A 5,531-nucleotide genomic window follows, 5' to 3' on the forward strand; every position below is an offset into this window, starting at 1 on the left:
GCTGTGAGTTTCCATGCATGTAATTTTGGAAAAGGAAAAGTGCTGGGAAGAAAATACATCTAGAGTGATTAGGAGCGCACTTTCCATAGGGGCCAGGGAAAGTCTCTCTGAGATGATATTTGAGCTGAAATTTGAAGGGCGGTGGGGTTTGGCATGTCAATACCTAACACCCTCTTTCTTGTCCAAGTTCTGAAACAACTGAGTCAAACGAGGAGTCAGGTATTTTGAAATCAAAATAACATTTGATAGCTATTCTGGTTACTATTTGCTGCATAACAAATCACCTGAAATATTAGTGTATAAAACAGCTGTCTGATGCCGACGAATTCCTTGGGTCAAGAATTCAGAAAGGGCGCAGCAGAGATGACTTATCTTTACTCCGCAACGTCTGGGGCCTCGGCTGGGAAAACTTGGCAGCTGAGGGAGACTCTATGGCTAGTGGCTAGAATCTGGAGATGTACATGTCTAGAAGTTGAGGCTGGCTGTAGGCTGGCACCTCACCTGGGCTGGCAGCCAGAACACCTACATATGACCTCTCTGTATAGTCTGTCCACATGAGCTAGTTTGTTTTCCTCGCAGCATGGCAGCTGGGTTCTAAGAAAGAGCGTCCCAAGAGAGTACATAGTATTTTTATGATCTAGCTTTGGAAGTCACATAGCACCACTTTTACCATATTCTATGTTAATGTTGTCATAAAGGTAGACCCAGGTTTGAAAAATGGGAACACAGATCTCACTCCTCAGGCAGGAGTGTCAAGGTCACATTGTAAAAATAGCATGTGAATTGGAGACTTTGTTGAGGCCACGATTATGATAAACTTCCTGGGCCACATCAAGGGATCATAACTCCAGGCTCATGAGCCAGCTGGGAGAGAAGGGCCCTGGCCTGGGGGCTTGGCCAAGGTACCTCACATCCTGCCCTGTGCAGCCCGGGTTTGGCCTGAGATGCAGAAGTTCTTGGAAAACCTGGAGCAGAAACTGCAGACCATTTCAGACTAGTGAGGAGCCCCAGAGCTTGATCTGAATGGACCAGTACCTCCCCCCAGGGCTGATTTGACCTCCTGGGTCCCCAAGATCTCACCACCTCGGGCCTTTGCCAAGTTGGACTATTCTCTGGTAGTGATGCTGCTGGTCAGAGCAGAGCATTGGGCTGGACTTCACAGTGATCCCTACCCCCACCCATAGCCTCATCCATAGTTTGGCTGCTATGTCACTGTTGTGGGCGCCTCTCGGAGAATCCCTGCTCAGACCATCGCGTCACCTGCACAGCCCCTAAGCACAGCTTGGGTGTGACTGACAATATAGAGAAGGGAAAACTGAGGTCGTGGGGAAGTGCGGTGCGGGTGGGGTGGGGTAGGGATTGAAACCAGAAGAAGATGGAGCTGGGACTAGAATCTTAGACGTGGGCCTCACAGGGACCCAGCTTCAGCGTCCCTGATATTAGCTAGGAAGTTGTTTGCATGTCGTCTGCATGCATCTGCCTAGAGGAGGGGGTGGTGATGAGGACCCAAGCCCCTTTTCCCCACTCTTGGCGAGTTTGGATATCCGTCGGGCCGTTCCGCGCCCTTACCGCGGTCAGAGTGTGCGGGCCGCAACGGCCTGTCCCGCTTGGGGGACGCCTTCGCCTCCTCGGTCGCGGCAATAGCCTTCTGCGTGGAGACTCCCGCCTATACCCTTACAGACCGCGTGGTGAGGGCGGGACCTGAGCAGGCAGAGGACCGACGGGCGACGGACCGGGCGGGGCCTGCGTGACCGTCGGGGCCAGACTGGAGTCAGCATGGGCTGGAGAGGATTGACTGACAGGGCAGGACATCGGGGGCGGATCTGCGGCTACGGGGCTGGCATCACTGACACGGTGGGACGCCGCTGGGGCGTAATCTGGTGAGCTGGAGCCCGGCCTGGAAGACAGTGAGGGCGGGGCTAGGGAGGAGAGGCGGTCGTTGTACGGGGCGGGACCAGAGATGACCGAAAGAGCAAGGTTGGGGCCAGGGCGAGGGTTTAGAGTGGCTTGTGTAAGCAGTGCCCGAGTGACTGACAGGGCAAGGGGTGGGGCCGGGCTGAGCGATTGAGGAGGAACCTTTCAGGATAGAGTCGAAGCCAGCGGTAGGGTGGAGTCAGAGATAACTGACAGGACACAGGGCTGGAGAAGGCAGAGCGCTGGGCGACCAGGTGGAGCCCCGAAGGAACAGAACACGACTGTCCGAGGGATGGATGACAGCACCTCGAGGCCTAGGAAGGAGGAAGGAGATGCGGGACGTGGGTTACATAGTATGAGTGACAAGGCAAGTGCCAGGACCTAGAATAAGAGCCGCTTGTGGGTGGGGCGAGAGGATTGACATCTTGAGGGCGGGGATTAAGGGCCACGAGTGACAGCCAAAAGAGGTCGTCCTCAAACAGCGCCCCTGCAGTTCTGCAAGGATTTCCCCTTCCGGCCGAACATCCAGAATGTTGCTCATTTCGTGCCCCAGGTGAGGGAAGGATCGCTGATGCAGCCTCGGCGGCCACCAGCCGGACCCCTCCCTAAGCCCTGCCCTCTTCTCTGAAGGCGTCTGTCCTGGAGTGGGACCGGTGCACAGAGTTCAGACCTGCCGAAAGGAGATTTCCATCTTCCAGGCCATTGGTCTCGTTCCATCCCAGCGAAATCCAGCCCAGGGCGTTCGCCTGTCCATGATCGCGCTGCGGGGTCGTTCCCTGAGCCGGGAAACCCACCCTTAGCGGTCATCCCCGTAGCAGCTCTGGTTCGGCACTGGTTCTGAGCCGGTCCGCCTGTCTACAATTGCATAAGCACTTTCTGGACTGGCCATGGAGCTGGGGGTATTCGCACGACGTCCTCCGAGCCTGCGCTGCCGCCTGGGCACCCTCGTGCTTGCGCTGCCTGTCGCCCCGCAGGCCTCACTGTTCTGGAGTCACAGTGCCTCAACTGAGTCCGTGCGTCAGCCCGAATTCTTGCTGGTGAGCGGGATAGAACTTGCCCTCAATCTGGACCACGCCCTCTCTGTTCACTGGCTCCGCCCCCGCCCAACTGGCCCCATCGATTTAGTGCCTTGTTTCCCTTCGGTACCCTGGCCCGACCCTTACACTATAGTCCCCGCCCCAAGGATGTGACCCGCCCATTCCTACCTTCCCCCGCCCTCTCCCAGGCTCCCACTACCCTCCATCTATGGCCCCGCCCCTGCATTTATTGACCCCGCCCCTTCTGTCTCAGACCTCCTCCCCGAGTTCAACCGGTTGTCGGGTCTCCAGAGTGTCTGGGGGTAAAAGTCCGTGACGCTTTGTCCAGCACCTCTTTGTAGTTTCGCCTTCGAGTCCTGCATGAAGTCTAGGTCTTCCTTAGTATCCCCTCTGGGATGGGGGCCCCGAGGTGGGTCCTGCGTGAATCCTGAATGGGGGTTGGGGGCAGTCGTACCAGCAGGATGTTGAGGCCATGACTCATGTCCGGGCAGAATCTCGGGGGCTCTCTGGATCTGATCAAGTGAGTGAGAGCTGGGGGCCAGCAGGAAAGGGACAGATCTCTCTCACCCCCTATCCCTAACGTTTCCACAACCGCAGCCTGCATTCACATGTAGGGCCCATTGCAGTCAGTGGCCTGTAATACCCGATCCGGAGCCCCCTCCCCTCTATGGCCATCAAGTTTCCCAGGGAAGACTCCTTGCCTCAGAACCCCTGAGTGACCTGCCATATGAGAGACTCTGACTATTCCCACCTTTAGGACTTTCAGATACTGGTGGAGGCGGTGCTGCCCTATGTCAACCTTGAGCAGTGGGGGCCTGCCTCCACCCCATCCCCCTCAGCTTCCCCAACAGATGTTCCTTATCATAGCATCACCCGCATCTGGGACCTGGAGTTCCTACGGGGAGTGGGGGTGGGGGAAGGGGGCAGGGCGAAGTGGGAGGTGGTGGTGGTGGGAGAGGGCAGGGCAGAGCAAAGGGTCCTGATCCCCAAATGCCTTCCCTTGGGAGGCCCTCTGAGGGATGGAGAAACTGAGGCCTAGAAATGGCACTATTTGGCCATCAGCGAGGCAGCAGTAGAACCTACACATCAGCCACTCACTCCAGTGCAGCCAGCATCCACCTGCCCCAGAAAGGTATGACAAGACTCAAGACCTGCTCTCTCCAGATTGCCTGAAGGAGGGTCTTCACTTGTCCTCTGTCCATAGGGCAACTCTTCAGCACACTCTGGGCAGCATCCAAGAAGTAAGGTGGTCCTCTTGGAGCTCCCTCAAATCTGGAATTCCCTTGGTCACATGGAAGGGGGAGGAGCAGCTCCCAGGAGTAACCATGGCTATCCTGGGAGCTGGGAGTCTCTTGGAAATCCAGGAGACTCCTACACTACCTTCTCACCACTTTGTGTCTGTTGTTGCTGTGGTCCAGAATGGAGGTGGCATCCTGTCCCGACCTGCAGGACCTAGTTATTGCGTAGAACCCGAGGAGGACCGTACCTTGAAGAAAACATGGGCGGGAGAAAAGAATGGAGGCAAGACAGTGTTCTGATCAAGCCTCAAAATTTTATTTTCGAGCGGTTATATTTATACACTCAAGTGGAGAGGGCAGGGGCGGGACTGATCAGGGAAGAGAGTATTCGTTACAAGCTCATTGGCGTCCACCAGATGAGGTGACTTCTACCTGGCTGGTCAGAAACAGATGGGCTGTGCCAGCAGTTGCAGGCTCCCGCTCTGCAGGTGGCGGAATGGGGAACAAGGACACGGGAAATGACGGGTGCTTCACAGTGCCGTGGCTATCCAAAAGTTACAGCTAGCAGAGTTTGTTCTTGATAACAAGATGTGGTTATTATCTTCGGGTGCAGGCTTAAGGCTCCCGACAGCATCCACCTTGCCCACTCTAGAGTGTCTCTAGCTCTTTCCCCTGAGACCCTCCCCTTTGTACACACTGGCCAAAATGGCCTCTGTTATTTGAACACATCTGTGTTTTTCTGCCCCTGGGCCTTTGCACTGTGCTTGGAACTGGATTGTAAGCACTATAGGGCAGAGACTATGTTTGGTTTTGTTTGGCTCTATATCCCCAAGCATTTAACCTGGTAAACGATAGACAATGTCAGCTCTAATAGGTCTTAATAAATAATTCTCGAATAAATGTACCCAATGCTTTTCTATTGACTTGTTTAATTACAACAGCTATGTGAGGTAGGAACTATCATTAGCTCTCTTTTATAGAAAAAAAAACAGGAACTCAGAAAGGTTAGGCCATTTGTTGAAGTCCCCACGGCTACGATTAGAACCACAGAGGGAGGCATTTTTCACCTCTCTCTGGGGTATCGGGGTACCGGAGTGAGGTGCTTCCAGATTCTGGATGCTCGTGGGCCTCTTAGAGCAGGAGGCATTGGGCCTGGGCTGCAAAGTTAGCAAGACATGGGGCTGCAAAAGCCCTAAGAGCATTTCAGATGTAAGGAACAGCAATAAGCAAAGATGTGGACGCAGGAAGATCCAGCTCCTGGAACTACCCAACTGAGATGGCTGGACCAGCCCAGGACACACAGTTGTGTCCCAGGATACAGTTTGCTGTGGGTCGTCAGAGG

Source organism: Pteropus vampyrus, unplaced genomic scaffold (assembly GCF_000151845.1).
Source record: "Pteropus vampyrus isolate Shadow unplaced genomic scaffold, Pvam_2.0 Scaffold388, whole genome shotgun sequence".
NCBI classification, from domain to species: Eukaryota; Metazoa; Chordata; class Mammalia; order Chiroptera; family Pteropodidae; genus Pteropus; species Pteropus vampyrus.